Here is an 18,866-nt window from a genome sequence, read left to right as displayed (position 1 = left end):
GTGCAGGAGACTTCAGGGATCTCATTCGCTTTGCTGGTACTGTAAAACCTTGTGTAATTTCCATGTGCACATAGCCTTACAGGTAATTGGGGAGTCACAGACTGAATCATTTATATTATTGGGAGTCAGAGATTATAGGTAATGGGGGCACAGAGCTGCTTATCACTTTATATTGTTAATGGTGCATGGCAAATAGTATATTAATGGTGGGGTACATATCTGTATACGGGGGGGAGACACATGTATGTATACAATGTATGTCATCTTGTTATTTTCAGGGCTGCGACGATCATCTGGAAAAGATGAGTCGTGGCTGGGAGAGGTCGATATAAAGTACTGACCAGATGGAGAACAAACAGGAGAAAGCGGCTCTAATCAGACGAGACGTCAGTGGTAAGTGGATGTACATATTATTCTGTATCTGCACTGTGTGACGTGGAGTGATAAAATTATATGTAAAATCCAATGTTCTACATTCTCATATTTGTGTGCCATCCAATGAAAAAACCTGGAAGCACATGGACTCATAGAGTTTTATAGATCCATTCACACATACATGAAAATCACGGATCTGAGAATGAGATCTGCGAGGGTCAGAGAATGTTCTGTTCTGATCCGATTTTGAGGATCAGAATAGGACATGCTCAATGCGTCTGTAAAAGCGGGCAGCACACCAACACTGCACACGGATACAGGGATGTAGCCTTATTATGTATTGCACAGTCTCTTAGTATATAGTGTACTCACTTATTATGTATAGCACAGTTCCTTACTATATAGTGTACTCACTTATTATATATAGCACAGTCCCTTAGTATATAGGGTACTCACTTATTATGTATAGCACAGTCCCTTAGTATATAGTGTACTCACTTATTATGTATAGCACAGTCCCTTAGTATATAGTGTACTTACTTATTATGTATAGCACAGTCCCTTAGTATATAGTGTACTCACTTATTATGTATAGCACAGTTCCTTACTATATAGTGTACTCACTTATTATATATAGCATAGTCCCTTAGTATATAGGGTACTCACTTATTATGTATAGCACAATCCCTTAGTATATAGTGTACTCACTTATTATGTATAGCACAGTCCCTTAGTATATAGTGTACTCACTTATTATGTATAGCACAGTCCCTTAGTATATAGTGTACTCACTTATTATGTATAGCACAGTCCCTTAGTATATAGTGTACTCACTTAATATGTATAGCACAGTCCCTCCGTATATAGTGTATTCACATATTATGTATAGCGCCGTCCTTAGTTACATAGTTTCCTCTTTTATCATGTATAACACCGTCCCTTATTACGTACCATCCTCTCTTGTTATTTATGGTGCCATCCCCTATTATATAGCTCTCTGTGCTGTTATGTACAATGCTGTCCCTTACATAGTCCTCAATCTAGAGACACCTATGAGCTCTCCTTCACCAAAGAGGTGTTGCCTCTGGGGGGGGGGGAGAGAACGTGGCACAAAACTCTATCAGGTATAAAAATGTCAGGTTGGAAGCAGAGCGCAGAAGTTCAGATGAGTTTGTCACTGGCTGCTGCGCTCTGCATAGGTAACAACTGAGCTTTTGAAGGGTCAGCAACTGCTTGTGATAGGGATAGGAATAAGCACTGGAGAAAATTAGGGCTAGGGTTAGAGTTTAGGATAATAAAAAATGTACATCAAAAAATAATTTATTTAAAATTATTGTTATCAAATGTAAAACTTTGTATATTTCAATTTTAATGTCAGATTTCAGCAAGATTGAAAAAATAGAGCGCCAAAGGCCAAATTATAATGACATGAGTATTTTCTTAAAATACCATACATGTGCTTGGGGGATAAGGGCTGGCGGATGGGGGCACTAATGGTCCCCATGGGCTAAGGGGTCGCAAAATGCTTAAATGCATGTCTTGTCCCGGACTCTCTGTTTGCCCCCAACTTCTTCATCTGTTACCTTACAGAGGTCACCCACCTGTTGACACATGGATTACGCGTGAATAAACTTTAGCTTTGCCTCAGGATATTTTCATTTGAGCTTATTGTGTTTGTTTTGGCGGCAGTTGTTGTATTCTGGATACAGAATTCATTTCAGGTAACATTTTGGACAATGATCGAGAAGAGAAGATTAATTTGCCTTCATGCATCAACAGGAGCATTTTTAAATTAACCTTTTCTTTGTGGCCACGTTGCCGTTACTTGCACCAAATTTATATACCGGTATGTCCAAAAATGTATCTCTAGTTTTTACAAACCGCGCCTCATAATTGGACTTATTATGTGTCTTTTTTTATGACTTCGTGAATCATAAATGAGTCTAAAATAGAGATGCGCGAAAAATGTACATTTTTCAAATTCACCAGCATTTTTTAAAATTTGATTTGCAGATACCCTGAAAACACGTGTGTAACACTCTGAGATCCCCTAGGACTGCATTAAACACCTTCCAAACATTTTTTATTGAAACACAGCCTTAGTAATGTCCAATTGACCTCAGCATGTATTGCTATGGGTAAAAGGATGATAGCTGTTTATCATTGTCGTAGAGAAAATTGTAAAATCCATAAAGACATCTCCGGAAAGTGTACATATTACCCTCACCCTCACATTAAGCATATAGGATTGATTATAACTAGGGACGTGAAAAATTGGTGACACGTCAACCTCCATTGGAGTAGGGCCTCCTGCTGTGAATAGGTAAAAAGAGCAGAGATCTGCTGAGAACCTAGGATTCGTTTATTCAAAGGCAAAGAAGAATATTTCTGAAGCAAGAGCTTCATTTGTTCAAAGGACTTGTTTCAGACTCTGGAGCCAGTGGTCAGTGATAAATATTAGGGTTTGCATCTATCCAATATTTATGGGAGATATATTTTCAGCATCGTAACGAAGAGACCAACGAAACCCTCAATCTCATCACTGTAAGGCCAGCAAAATATATCCAACTTAATATTGGTCAGATGGATGATGCTATCCATGCCATGTTTCACCTCTAGAGAACGTTAAAATGGTGATAGGAAACAAGACAACAATATCTCCTGCCTGAGACATCCTGGAGCAAAGATATCCTGAAAGTTTGGGATCTCATAATCTTCTAAAAGACCTAGCACATCCCACAAGCAGCCCCCATAAGCTCACCAAGGGGAGATATGTGGGCTTAACCTGGATCTAATAAAAACCAAAGTTTGGGTTTTTGTATTTTGTCCATTCTGGGAGGTACAGCTTGCTGTAGTTTTGTCCATTTTCCTATGAATTACCTCCCTCTGCTAAGCTCTGAGCCATTATTGTGACACATATTTAATAATTCGCCGCCATTATCCCTTTTATTTCATGTGATTAAATATACCGTATTGTTTTGTTCCCATGTCGTAACATATTTTTATATTTTTTAGAACCACTACGTATATTTTTGGATTAAATATGTAAAATGTAATAGCTCTGTTCCTCTTGCTCTGTACACCGCACCCCTGAAGCCATACGCTACCTGTAACGAGTGTCCAATCAGGCTGTGTAAACTATTGGTGGTGGCAGCGAGCAGTTCCTTTTGTTATTGTGGAGTTGGCATTGATCGTATTGGGGTAAATATATATATATATAGTCCATTCATTGGAGTTGGAGGTGTATATACAATACGCTCACTGTGAGTACCCCAATAATTAGTTTGGCTGTGGCCTCTTTAGTCAATTACATAATTGTCTTTGCCACTTATGACAAACTGGTGGCAGCGGTGGGATCAGCGTGATTCCCCCTGCTGTTATCCCTGACACATTGTATGCGTTTTAAGACTTTCTCTCCTTATCTATGGGGCTGAGCTATAATGTTCTCTTTCTATCTAGAGTCGCTACAAAAAGGCAGCTACATTCCCTGCCTCGGCTTTTATGAAGGCTATGATAGTCTCACCTGATTGACTGTGCTCTACCAAGTGATAGCTGCAAGGCTTTATAGGCAGGCCCTAGTGGCAACGCTTGTGAGCCTTTTGCTGCAATGTAAAATGGTGGTGGGAAATTATGTGAATTCGTTGGATCTAGTGAATTTCTTAAAATTAAAACACAAATTCGATCCACTCATTTTTGGTCCAAACCTTGATTTGAATAGTTAACCTCTCCCGTTGTTGAAAAGTGGAGAGGGGAGCATAAAATCGCAAAAAAGTTGAAAATTTTTCCCCGAAAAAAAATTGTAATGTGCCAAATTTCAATAACTAAATGGTTAATTTTAAGAATACATGAGAGCGCAATCATGAGGAAGCAAAGCTAAAGACCAATGGGATAGTTTACACCTGGAATCATCAATCAATTGTCAATTGGGTTAATATACAGTAGCAATAGGTCTTCAAAATCAGCATAAAGTCTTAGGTACCCATACAAAAAAAACCTAACCCTTTCCCTCCAAAGTCATTTTTCATTTTTGGAATTTGATTTATGTTTTCCTTCCCCTATTTCCAAAAGCTAAAGAGCTATAACTTTTTTTTTTTAATTTTCCGTCAACACAGCCATATGAGGGCTTGTTTTTTTTTGTAGTACGAGTTGTACTATTCATTCTACCATACAATGCGTTGAAAAACTAGAGAAAAATTGCAAGTGAGGTGAAAGGGTAACAAGAACTGAATTCCGCCATTATTTTTTTGCGGTTTGTTTTTACAGTGTTCATTGTGGAATAAAAATGGCCTGTAACACAATACTCCAGGACAGTACAATTATAGCAATACCAAACTAAGGCTACCGTCCCACAATGAGTATTTGGTGCGTTTTTGATGCTGTAGTATTTCCACACAAATTAGTTACATGCGTTTTTTCATTTCATTCTTCAGTCTATTTTTCATATGTTGTGATCCTGCCTGACGTCACTGAGCATGCGCTGACTCCCCACCTGACGCGGTGAACTTGACAGCGTGGGAAAATGTTCAGAAACTTTCCCACGCTAATGAGTTCATGTCCGGTCAGGCGGGGAGGCTGCGCAGGCAGCTTTTCATTCATTCCTTCATGGTTTACAGCCTGGCCGGACGCATTAGCACCGCTCCGGGTTGTAAACTATTTAACCCCTTGAGATGGATTGCAGCGTGGGACTTGACTGTATGGTGGACAGGTATGGGATATTGTTGCTTTTTTATTTTGGATTTTTTTTTACAGAAGAATGAGGGCTTGGATTGAAAGTGCAATAAAGATGTTAAACCTGTGTGTTTCATTATTTCATTAAAATACTTTTTTCTTAATGTGTGTGTGTATTTTTAACCCTTTCCTACTATTGGATTAATAATGGATAGGTGTCTAATTGACGCCTCTCCATTATTAACCAGGCTTAATGTCACCTTACAATAGCAAGGTGACATTAACCCCTTATTACTTCATATCCCACTGCTACACGGGAATGGGAAGAGAGTGGCCAAGTGCCAGAATAGGCGCATCTTCCAGATGTGCCTTTTCTGGGGTGGCTGGGGGCAGGTGTTTTTAGCCAGGGGGGGGCAATAACCGTGGACCCTCTCCAGGCTATTAATATCTGCCCTCAGTCACTGGCTTTACTACTCTGGCAGAGAAAATTGCGTGGGAGCCCACGCCAGTTTTTTTCTGTGAATTAATCCTTTAATTTAACACCTACAGCTCCAAAATTTTACACACACAGACTACTAACATTGTTAGTGAGGGACATATAAAAAAACTAATGGATATGCAATGGTTTACTGTATGTTCACCATGTCTCATATCCTGTGGGGTTCTGCAATGACTTTAAAGAACCCGACAATTGAATTATTAGCTATTCTGCTATCTATCTCTGGATGAAATATAAATATACATATATATATATATATATATATATATATATATGTGTGTGTGTCTCACTGACGTATATACTGTATATATAGACTGTATATATGTTTTCATGAATATTTGAGCCAATGGATCCATTATACGTCCATTTTGCAAGCCGGCGAGAAAATCTCGCCATACGGATGTCACACGGATGCTTACATGCGAGAAAATAGCATCCTTGTACTGCCCACGGATGACATACCGAGCACGGTTCAGGGAACATTTCTGCGATTCTCGTCCGTGTAAAACCGTTTTTTATACGCTGTGTGTTCCGAATGGTCTGCCATTCTATCTTTTCGCAATCGCATTTTCCTTTATTTGACTTTAGTACAATTTTCATATATATTTTATAGTTATCTTTACTATTATCTAGCTGGGAAACAGGCTTTCTACGTTTTACTTCAAGGTACTTCAAGATTAAATTATATATTTAATCGCCTTAAGAGCACAATATATACGCAATGGTTATACATATACTGTACAATAGTCAGATATGGAAATACAGGTGAAGTACAAAAGATATAAGCAGATGAATCATGTCAATTACCAGTTTGATGTAAGACCATCTGTGCTCAGGGCCGCAGAGGCATGGACTGACAGCTGGTTCCAGGTTCCTTCACAGCACGTTATTCAACATGGCCTGCACTTCCGGAGTGAACAGAGAGACAGGTAGAGAGCACATCGCCTTACACAAGCCTTTATCCCCTTGGTTGGTCACACCCATTTCTGCCCCCGGTAGGGTCCTTATCCCCCTCCCCTGGAGGTATGTAGCTACCAAACCTATGAAAGATCATAACTTCCCAACAGAAGGCCATAGAACGGCAGTTCAGGCGCCAATGAATTCGGCCAGGCCCCGTTACGCTTGCAGACAAAACTTGGCTTTGCTACCTGGCTCCTACTAACCATTCTACGTATCTCCCCATTCTGATGTGCTAGAACGGATCGAGATCGAGACAGCCAGTTCCAAAGATCTCAAAAATGTAACTTGTGTGTGGCTAGGACGTATGGTACGTCCATATTCTCCTTATGAAATCATAGCTGACTGAACAAAGCAGTTAGACTGCATGGTACACACGGAGTCTTCTGTATGAGCTAGAATTTCTTCTTTGAAGCTGTGAAGGCTGGGCCCACTGCTGAGCCAGGTGTCCAGCTGCAGCTGCACAAATAGCATACAAATGATTGACATGAAATTATATCTCCAATGTTCTTCACACGTGTTATCACGTTCTTTTCATCGGTGGTTTTGTCTCTTTTTGATCATTTTTTTATTATAACTGCTTAGTTTTGGAAACTTTAATTAAAAGTCATAAAGCTTTATTGCTACAGTCACATGCATGTTTTTTATTTGCAGATGTTCCTCTTTTAAATTTTTTCATTTAAATCTAAATGCATATTTACTGGAATAGAAATTGATGGTGCAGATTTAAAAATCGCACCTCAGGTCAATTTCCACAATGTAAAAAAAAAGCCCAGTGGGGTTTTTTTTCACGTGAAAATACGCACCTGTAAAAACGCACCGAATATTCTTTGTGGTATATTTTAACCTTATACAGTGGGGCAAAAAAGTATTTAGTCAGTCAGCAATTGTGCAAGTTCCACCACTTAAAAAGATGAGAGGCGTCTGTAATTTACATCATAGGTAGACCTCAACTATGGGAGACAAACTGAGAAAAAAAAATCCAGAAAATCACATTGTCTGTTTTTTTAACATTTTATTTGCATATTATGCGGGAAAATAAGTATTTGGTCAGAAACAAAATTTCATCTCAATACTTTGTAATATATCCTTTGTTGGCAATGACAGAGGTCAAACGTTTTCTGTAAGTCTTCACAAGGTTGCCACACACTGTTGTTGGTATGTTGGCCCATTCCTCCATGCAGATCTCCTCTAGAGCAGTGATGTTTTTGGCTTTTCGCTTGGCAACACGGACTTTCAACTCCCTCCAAAGGTTTTCTATAGGGTTGATATCTGGAGACTGGCTAGGCCACTCCAGGACTTTGAAATGCTTCTTACGAAGCCACTCCTTCGTTGCCCTGGCGGTGTGCTTTGGATCATTGTCATGTTGAAAGACCCAGCCACGTTTCATCTTCAATGCCCTTGCTGATGGAAGGAGGTTTGCACTCAAAATCTCACGATACATGGCCCCATTTATTCTTTCATGTACCCGGATCAGTCGTCCTGGCCCCTTTGCAGAGAAACAGCCCCAAAGCATGATGTTTCCACCACCATGCTTTACAGTAGGTATGGTGTTTGATGGATGCAACTCAGTATTCTTTTTCCTCCAAACACGACAAGTTGTGTTTCTACCAAACAGTTCCAGTTTGGTTTCATCAGACCATAGGACATTCTCCCAAAACTCCTCTGGATCATCCAAATGCTCTCTAGCAAACTTCAGACGGGCCCGGACATGTACTGGCTTAAGCAGTGGGACACGTCTGGCACTGCAGGATCTGAGTCCATGGTGGCGTAGTGTGTTACTTATGGTAGGCCTTGTTACATTGGTCCCAGCTCTCTGCAGTTCATTCACTAGGTCCCCCCGCGTGGTTCTGGGATTTTTGCTCACTGTTCTTGTGATCATTCTGACCCCACGGGGTAGGATTTTGCGTGGAGCCCCAGATCAAGGGAGATTATCAGTGGTCTTGTATGTCTTCCATTTTCTAATTATTGCTCCCACTGTTGATTTCTTCACTCCAAGCTGGTTGGCTATTGCAGATTCAGTCTTCCCAGCCTGGTGCAGGGCTACAATTTTGTTTCTGGTGTCCTTTGACAGCTCTTTGGTCTTCACCATAGTGGAGTTTGGAGTCAGACTGTTTGAGGGTGTGCACAGGTGTCTTTTTATACTGATAACAAGTTTAAACAGGTGCCATTACTACAGGTAATGAGTGGAGGAAAGAGGAGACTCTTAAAGAAGAAGTTACAGGTCTGTGAGAGCCAGAAATCTTGATTGTTTGTTTCTGACCAAATACTTATTTTCCACCATAATATGCAAAAAAAATGATAAAAAAACAGACAATGTGATTTTCTGGATTTTTTTTTCTCAGTTTGTCTCCCATAGTTGAGGTCTACCTATGATGTAAATTACAGACGCCTCTCATCTTTTTAAGTGGTGGAACTTGCACTATTGCTGACTGACTAAATACTTTTTTGCCCCACTGGATATTATTTTTTATAATTTAGCAGTTTAAAAAAATTCAGAATTTCGTAAACCTTTTTTTTGCTTGTTCCACCATTTTCTGACCCCAGCAACTTCGGTGAGGGTCTGTTTCTTATGCAGTGAGCCATTGTTTTTATTGATATAATTTTGCATTTATGACATTTTGATTGCTTTTTATTGCATTCATGAGCAGATCAGAAAACAGCAATTCTGGAATTTTGATTTGTTTTTCTCTTTACGATGCTTACCATGTGGGCAATAAAATTTATATTTTGATAGATGTGACTTTGATGGAATCAACAATACTAAATATGTGTTTTTTTTTATTTCTTACATTTTTCATTGGAAAAAAGGAAAAAAAATAATTACCATAAAACTTTCCTGTTTTATTAATTGTATTTAATGTTTTGACTTTATTTTAGCCTCCCTTAGGTTCTTTGAGTACTGTAATTCATACTACATATATAGAGGAAGAGAAGAACAAAGCTGAGTTCCCGAGATTTACTTTTTAATTTTAATTGTAATTAGAAAAAATAAAAAAGATAAAAATGCTGGGTTAAAAATGGTTGTCAGGAGCTTACGACTAGTAGACGGAGAAGGAATTTAGCTACAAAAACACATTTTAGACTGTATAAAAATAGTATGTCTTCAGTGACATGGACATAGCTAAGGGGGGTGCAGAAGTAACAGTTACATTTGGGCTGGTGTTCAGGGGGGCCAAAAATTCCTTTTTGCTAATTATTATAAATGGCACAAGGTAGGTGGAGGCCCTGGTGCATATTTTGCTTTGAGGCCCAGGAGTTTCAGCTTACACCTCTGATGTCACATACATATGGATACGTCCCCGGAGATATTTCTGGAGTTACCGTCACGCAGAGAATAACGTCTCATAAACAGAGTCCTCCACATTGCCTTACATTTCTATTTGCCTAGGTGGATTCTTTACATTTCTGAGGATGTTGACCCACTCAAGTATGGGATTAGCAGATGTTGTCATGTGCAGAGGACATAATTCAAAGTTTAAGCTGTGGATCAATCATAGACAATGCAGGTAAAATATACTTATGGAACTTGAGTTTTGATAACAAGACTAAAATTAGAAATGCTAGGGGCAAGCCTAATGGTGAAGGGTAGCGAGTGCCATAGAAAGGTAATGGTTCACCTGGTGAGGTGGATTCACGTAGCCACAGGTCAGGGTAGACAACTCAGACTGAAGGTGATGGCACAGTTAGGCTGCTTTCACACATCAGGTTTTTTTCTTTCAGGCACAATACGGCAGTTTCAGGCACAATCCGGATCCGTTTTTTTCTTATGCCGGATCAGTTTTTTTCCCATAGAGTTGTATTAGCGCTGGATTGTGCCTGAAGGACATGCGTTTCATCCGTTTTGTGCTGGATCCGTCCCTTCAGGCTTTTTTGCCGGACAAAAAAAAACGTCTCCTGCAACGTTTTTTGTGTCCGGCGAAAAAGCCTGAAGTGACGTTTCCGGCAATAAACGCATGGAACTGATGTGTGAATGAACGTTTCTGGCGACCGAATCCGTTTTTACACATTGAGCATGCCCAGAAGCTTTGTTTTTGATTCTGGCACGAAATCTCTCTCTCTCTCCCAGGCAGTCAAAAACCATGCGCAATACAGAGAGCTGGATCCAGCTAAAAAACGGATCCGGTGCATCAGTTTTTCACAGTTTACGCCGGATCCGTTTTTTAGCAAATTTGCCGGATTTAGCCTGAAACCAAAAACCTGATGTGTGAAAGCAGCCTTAGAAGGACTTGCCAGATGAGAGGACAGGACAGCAGGCAGACAATGGAGTGAGGAACACCAGAAGATAGAGCAAGGATTGACACACACAGTAACTGAAGGTCTACAGTCAGTTCAAGACTTGCAGTTCTGCAGTGAAGTAGTTTGAACGACTCCAGCGATAAAGAGTTAATCAACAGAAATAATGAATAACCACAGGCAACAGAAATCAACAGGCAAATTTATTTGTACAGTATAAATGATTCAGACTGTTGCAGCAGGGCTTGTAGTGTGAAAAAATCCAGAGAAGAGTTGAAGCAGAGAAAGGGATACTTGCTGATCTGAGTAAGGCAATAAAATCAGATTTTAGAAACAAAATGGATATTATTGTCAGCTTAGAAAATTGGGGAGACAGGCTCCAAAACACAGGGTAACTGAACACAAAGCTTACTGAATACTCAGACAAGCAGAACTGTCTGAGTCAGCTTGAAAAGGCCTCGGATGATGTTATTGGAACCCAAGTGGAGCACAAAAAAGAGCAAATGTCATTGAAGCCCAGACAAGTGTGTAACAAAGAACAAGAGAAGTCCAGCAGAACATTGTGATAGAGATGAGATCACTCGAATTTAACAGGCAGATTTCATTCAGTCTGAATAAATTAGGTTCCAATTTACAAGTAAAAAGAAAACCCCTTATGCTCACCTTTCCTATCCTTTCCTTACCTGTCATTAAGTTGCCTCACTGCCTCCTCTGCTGCAGCTCCCCAGGCTATGGTTCTTTCGTTACTTGATTTGCCCCAGTCTGGAGCTGCTTTAAATCTGAGTCCTGTTATTGGGCCCAGACGGTCACATAGGAAGGGTGATGCAGATCATGATATGTGTTGCCCCAACCATGTGACCACATGAAGCCAATCACAAAACTCAGATTCACTGATTCACAGATTCACAGATTCACTTGCTTCATTCAATACCGGAATGGAGCAAGTCGTTCAATGTACCCACACTGCTGGAGTCATGAAAATCTGAAATTTGGGGATAATTCTTAACCAAATTTGACTTATTAGGTCATATAACAGGATTTGGAACCCATAAGAAAAGAAAAGATGACATATCTGACTCATGTGAGGCTCCGAGGCATGGGTTGTAATATTTAGGGTGTATGGAAGTATTACAGATGGGGATGGTGTTTTGGGGTTTAGGTAAAGAAGATGTTAGAAGGACCAAAAAGAGGTCAGTTTTTAAAAAAAGTAGTTCTGAGATATAGAGATGACACTATATACATTTAGGAGAGTATGGAGATAGTTGGATATCATCCATATAAAGAAACTGGGCACAAAAAAAGTAAAATTTCCATTCACCACATAAAAAAAACCCAACAAGATTCGGTTTTGGTGCATCCATAACATCTAAAGAAACTAAACAAATTTGTTTAGAATTTCTTCAAATTCACGGATTCTGGCCAATCTGAATGTTTTAGTATATGAGTGGCAGTTGCCATTTTTCTGGATTCATATGGACTGGGAAAGGACTAAAAACCAACATGATAAGATAATGAGCATCAAGACCTAGTTGTCACCGAAACAGTCAAGAGAAGACTGGAGCCGAAGCATCGGCACTTGTCCGGATAATTGAGATGAGTACAGCCTGCTTAAAAGACAAAGGGAAGTTTCCTGATGAGAGAGGATGAAAGTTTTATTCTGTTTTGCAATAGTTTTGATGAGAAAGATGGTTAGGAGAGAAGAGGGAGAAGTGCAAAAAAAATGTTTTCCTCCATCATGGGATCAAATATACAGAAGATACAATATAGAACATGGGCGAGAGTTTGGGGTAGACTCACGAGGTATACTGCAAGTCATCAGTGTCTTCCCTTCAATAAGGAAGATCATGGTCACCAAGATCAGTAGAGTGAGCCGGGACGACAAGGCCAAAAAGGGAGTCATAACATAAGATTTACAGGAGCTTTTGGGATTGTTTGAGAGAGAAGACATCAAAGAAATTGTCCATTTATGTTATTCCACAAAATGACATATATTGGATTAAAACCCCCCAAAACAAATCGCACTTCTCTAACTGGACCCCTCTTTCACCACATTAACCATGTTCTCCAGTGGGTCTCCTCGGTGATATTCTGTCTAAGATGGAAAAAACAGTGTTCTAGCTCAGATGGAACTTCACTACTGCAACTGTAGCCGATCAGTGGCTACTGATTGGCTGCAGTGGTTATTTAACATCTCCTGCAGTAGTGAAGAGACCGGCGGGTGAAATGGGCAGCAGTGCAGAGGAGTAGAAGGGGTGGGGGTACCAATAGGTAAGTATTTACTTATTTTTAAGATTACAGTGGTCCGTTTCGTGAAATAAAATGTATTAGTGGAAGACTTATTTAAGGAAGAGAACTACAGTCATGGCCAAAAGTGTTGGCACCCTTGAAATTGCTCCAGAAAATGAAGTTGCCACCCTCAACTTAATTCTTGGTTGCCCACCCTTTGGAATAAATAACTGCAATCAATCACTTCCTATAACCATCCACAAGCTTCCTACTCCTTTCAACTGGAATATTTGATCACTCTTCTCTTGTAAACTGCTTCCCGTGACGGCAGCCTTAGGGGCAGAAATCGGCCATTTTTCTAAAGTGATGTTTCAGGCAAACCCAGATAAGATTTCTACAACCATTTCCACAACTGAATTCCTCCAAAGAGCAGGAATGTGATGGTTCGAGATATGATGAATTCCTTCAGTCAGAATATTTAGGGTCGAAGGGAATGTCATGGCTCCTCGTTAGAAGTGAAGAAGAAAGGTGTCTGGGGCGTTCTTAGGTTACATGTTTTTCAATTTTAGCAGTAGTAAAAGTAGTAGCGTTCTCTTTGACTCGGCAGATTCATTCTCTTACGATGGGGCTTAATCTTCTCCATGGAAGTTTCTGCATAGCAGTAGAAAATAAAGATGGGATAGAAGTACAAAAAACGTGGCTGATTTTTTTTCGGAAAACAGCACCACTCTTACTCACAGGTTGTGCGTGGTACTGCAGTTCAGCTTCATTGACGTTAGCAGGACTGAGTCGCAATACCACGCACAACCGGTGGTGCTCTTTTTTAAATCAACTATGTTTTAACTCCTTCGTGACTTGGCCATTTTTTATTTTTGTGTTGTTGTTTATTTCCTATTCTTCCAGGAGCCATGACTTTTTTATTTTCCCATTTGTATAGCCATGTGAGAGCTGTTTTCTTTTCTTTCATTTTTTTTTTTTGAATGACAATTATCATTTTATCACATAAAGTAGTGAAAAAAATGAAAAAGATTCTAAATGGGGAAAAATGGAGAAAAAAAGTGCAATTCCGCCATTATTTTTAGAGTTTTCTTTTATGGCATTCTGTGTGCAGTAGAAATGACCAGAAACAAGACTCTCCAGGTCAGTACAATTACGGCACTAGCAAACTTGTATAGTATTTTTTAATCTTTTGTTGGTGAAAAAATATATTAAAAACTTATTTTTTCATCTACTGAGCTGTACAGCAAACTTGTTTTTTGGGCGGTCAGCTGTAGTTTTTTTTTGTATCATATTCGGGTACAAACATGACATGTTGATTACTTGATTGCATTTTTTCTTGCTGTACCTGCGTAGACTCAAACATGGCAATTCTGGCGTTTTGATTATTTTCTCTTTAAAGCATTAACTGTATGAATTCAATCATTTAACATTTTCGATCAGATATTTATGGACGTTGCAATCCTGATATGTTTATTCGTTTATTTTAAAATTGGTAACATTTCTCAGTTTTATTTTTTTTTATTTTTTTTTTCTTTATTTCCCTTTATTTTTTTACTTCCCCTCGAGGACGTAAACCCTTGATTTTGGTGATGGGATGCCTTCATTAGACATGTCAGCCACATGGGACCCCACAATTGCATTGCCGGGTGAACGGAGCGTTCCAGTGAAATAGCACTGTCGGAGTTCGTAGAAAAATCCTGGTTATTTCTTCTTAAAATTTTGTGGCGTTTACAAGAATAGGCTGAGTTATAATATCAGCATAACTCCCAACCGTCCCGGATTCAGAGGGACTGTCCTGCTATGAGGACTCAGTCCCGCCATGTCAGAGATTTGTCCCGTCTTCATCATTCTATGGCTCCTCCTCCTCGGGGGCGATGTCCATCGCAATATTCATAGGCAGCAGCTTTATCTATAAATCATAGCTCATGAATCATAAACATAGGAAAATTTGGTAATCTTGACCTGTGCTCTATACCGTGAATCCAGAAGCAGATTATACATGCACTGTACATAGAGATACATTGTATATTTCAATGTATTTTTATGTTCCCTGTATACTGAGGTGTAGAAAAAGTCCGATATTTTTTGTTCCTACAAAACTGCTAAAAACAATAAAAATATATATATATTTTTTGTGAATCTACCCTGTAATCAAACCCATACCCCTCTACATTATAGGCAAACGCCAAAGCAATTGAGCCACAGGCTCTGGTGATGTGATGGGGAGAATTTTGTGTACTTGATCCTTATTGCAGGCTCTGACTCCACAGTCAGATTACTCCAATACATTGTACACTGCAGAATATTTCTATGTACAGGTGCGTCTCGCAAAATTAAAATTTCTTGAAAAATTTAATTTATTTCAGCTCTTCAATACTAAAAGTAAAACTCGTATATTTGATAGTAATTACACACAGAGTGATCTATTTCAAGTGTTTATTTATGTTAATGTTGATGATTATGGCTTACAGCCAATGAAACTCCAAAAGTCATTATCTCAGTAATTTAGAATAATTAACAAAAAACACCTGCAAAGGCTTCCTAAGGGTTTAAAAAGGTTCCTTAGTTTCAGTAGCTCCACAATCATGGGGAAGACTGCTGACCTGACAGATGCCCAGAAGGCAGTCATTGACACACTCCGCAAGGAGGGGAAGCCACAAAAAATCATTGCTAAAGTAGCCGGCTGTTCACAGAGTGCTGTATCCAAGCATATTAATGGAAAGTGGAGTAGATGGAAAAAGTGTGGTAGAAAAAGGTGCACAAGCAACCAGGATAACCGCAGCCTTGAAAGGATTGTGTTGTGAATTCTGTGGCAGAGCTCCCTCCTGTGGTCACAAGTGGTACTTCGGCTGATTCTCTCTATGAGCTTCCGTTGGTGGAGGAGAGTGGTACTGCGGCTTCTGAGTTTCCTTCCTCAGGTGATGTGGTGAAGTCGTTAGGTGCTGCTCTATTTAACTCCACATAGTGCTTTGATCCTGGCCTCCAGTCAATGTTCTAGTATTGGACCTGTTTCCTCCTGGATCGTTCCTATGGCCTGCTGCTTTGCATAGGTAAGTTTTGCTTTTGTTATTTTGTTTGCTGTTTTTTTTCTGTCCAGCTTGCTTATTTGTTTTTTCTTGCTTGCTGGAAGCTCTGGGACGCAGAGGGTGTACCTCCGTGCCGTTAGTTCGGTACGGAGGGTCTTTTTGCCCCCTTTGCGTGGTTGTTTGTAGGGTTTTGTGTTGACCGCAAAGTTACCTTTCCTATCCTCGCTCTGTTCAGAAAGTCGGGCCTCCCTTTGCTAAATCTATTTCATCTCTACGTTTGTCTTTTCATCTTAACTCACAGTCATTATATGTGGGGGCTGCCTTTTCCTTTGGGGTATTTCTCTGAGGCAATGTAGGCTTATTTTCTATCTTCAGGCTAACTAGTTTCTCAGGCTGTGCCGAGTTGCATAGGGAGCGTTAGGCGCAATCCACGGCTGCCTCTAGTGTGGTTGAAGAGGATTAGGGATTGCGGTCAGCAGAGTTCCCACGTCTCAGAGCTCGTTCTATGTTTTTGGGTTATAGTCAGGTCACTGTATGTGCTCTGACTTCTATGTACATTGTGGTACTGAATTACCTAATCATAACAGTACTGGAGGCCCAAAGTACTAATGATTCTCAATAGAGGGAAAAAAGAAGTTCTGAGACCATTTTTTTTTCTCTGCACTGTGTTTTGCCTTTTTTTTCCCCTAGACATTTGGGTGGTTCAGGACACAGGTGTAGCGATGGACATTAAAGGTCTGTCTTCATGTGTGGATCAGCTCACGGCAAGAGTACAAAATATTCAAGACTTTGTGGTTCAGAATTCTATGTTAGAACCAAGAATTCCTATTTCTGATTTGTTTTTTGGAGATCTGTGCACCATTTGGCGGTATTATCTGAGCATAAACCTGAGCCTATGCAGTGCGATAGGACTTTGAGCAGAGTTGAACGGCAAGAACACAGACGTCAGAATGGGCTGTGTTTCTACTGTGGTGATTCCACTCATGCTATCTCTGATTGTCCTAAGCGCACTAAGCGGTTCGCTAGGTCTGCCACCATTGGTACGGTACAGTCAAAATTTCTTTTGTCCGTTACCTTGATCTGCTCTTTGTCATCTTATTCTGTTATGGCATTTGTGGATTCAGGCACTGCCCTGAATTTGATGGACTAGGAGTATGCTAGGCGTTGTGGTTTTTTCTTGGAGCCCTTGCAGTGTCCTATTCCATTGAGAGGAATTGATGCTACGCCTTTGGCCAAGAATAAGCCTCAGTACTGGACCCAGCTGACCATGTGCATGGCTCCTGCACATCAGGAGGTTATTCGCTTTCTGGTGTTGCATAATCTGCATGATGTGGTCGTGTTGGGGTTGCCATGGCTACAAGTCCATAATCCAGTATTAGATTGGAAATCCATGTCTGTGTCCAGCTGGGGTTGTCAGGGGGTACATGGTGATGTCCCATTTCTGTCTATTTCGTCATCCACCCCTTCTGAGGTTCCAGAGTTCTTGTCTGATTACCGGGATGTATTTGATGAGCCCAAGTCCGATACCCTACCTCCGCATAGGGATTGTGATTGTGCTATCGATTTGATTCCTGGTAGTAAATTCCCAAAAGGTCGACTGTTTAATTTATCCGTGCCTGAGCACGCCGCTATGCGCAGTTATGTGAAGGAATCCCTGGAGAAGGGGCATATTCGCCCGTCATCGTCGCCATTAGGAGCAGGGTTCTTTTTTGTAGCCAAGAAGGATGGTTCACTGAGACCTTGTATAGATTACCGCCTTCTAAATAAGATCACGGTTAAATTTCAGTACCCCTTGCCGTTGTTATCTGATTTGTTTGCTCGGATTAAGGGGGCTAGTTGGTTCACCAAGATAGATCTTCGTGGTGCGTATAATCTTGTGCGTATTAAGCGAGGCGATGAATGGAAAACTGCATTTAATACGCCCGAGGGCCATTTTGAGTATCTTGTAATGCCATTCGGACTTGCCAATGCTCCATCAGTGTTTCAGTCCTTTATGCGTAACATCTTCCGAGAGTACCTGGATAAATTCCTGATTGTATACTTGCATGATATTTTGATCTTCTCCGATGATTGGGAGTCTCATGTGAAGAAGGTCAGAACGGTGTTTCAGGTCCTGCGTGCTAATTCTTTGTTTGTGAAGGGATCAAAGTGTCTCTTTGGTGTTCAGAAGGTTTCATTTTTGGGGTTCATTTTTTCCCCTTCTACTATCGAGATGGACCCTGTTAAGGTCCAAGCCATCCATGATTGGACTCAGCCGACATCTCTGAAAAGTCTGCAAAAGTTCCTGGGCTTTGCTAATTTTTATCGTCGCTTCATCTGCAATTTTTCTAGTATTGCTAAACCATTGACCGATTTGACCAAGAAGGGTGCTGATGTGGTCAATTGGTCTTCTGCTGCTGTGGAAGCTTTTCAAGAGTTGAAGCGTCGTTTTTCTTCTGCCCCTGTGTTGTGTCAACCAGATGTTTCGCTTCCATTCCAGGTCGAGGTTGATGCTTCTGAGATTGGAGCAGGGGCTGTTTTGTCGCAGAGAAGTTCTGATTGCTCGGTGATGAAACCATGCGCCTTCTTTTCCAGGAAGTTTTCGCCTGCTGAGCGAAATTATGATGTTGGTAATCGAGAGTTGCTGGCCATGAAGTGGGCATTCGAGGAGTGGCATCATTGACTTGAAGGAGCTAAGCATCGCGTGGTGGTCTTGACTGATCATAAGAACTTGACTTATCTCGAGTCTGCCAAGTGGTTGAATCCTAGACAGGCTCGTTGGTCGCTGTTTTTTGCCCGTTTTGACTTTGTGATTTCGTACCTTCCGGACTCTAAAAATGTGAAGGCGGATGCTCTGTCTAGGAGTTTTGTGCCCGACTCTCCGGGTTTATCTGAGCCGG

The 18,866-nt window shown here is 40.5% G+C and overlaps 1 long non-coding RNA gene across 1 annotated transcript in view; it reads left to right on the top strand.

Annotated features, from left to right (window-relative positions):
- Positions 1–301: 301 nt before the first annotated feature.
- LOC138657589 (uncharacterized) overlaps positions 302–18,866 on the top strand; it is a 108,163-nt gene continuing 89,598 nt past the window's right edge. The window contains exon 1 of the long non-coding RNA XR_011317078.1: positions 302–393. This is a non-coding gene — a long non-coding RNA (uncharacterized lncRNA). The remainder of the gene's footprint in view (positions 394–18,866) is intronic.

Source organism: Ranitomeya imitator, chromosome 1 (genome assembly GCF_032444005.1).
Source record: "Ranitomeya imitator isolate aRanImi1 chromosome 1, aRanImi1.pri, whole genome shotgun sequence".
Lineage (NCBI taxonomy): Eukaryota > Metazoa > Chordata > Amphibia > Anura > Dendrobatidae > Ranitomeya > Ranitomeya imitator.
This window is presented reverse-complemented; position numbering and strand designations above follow the sequence as displayed.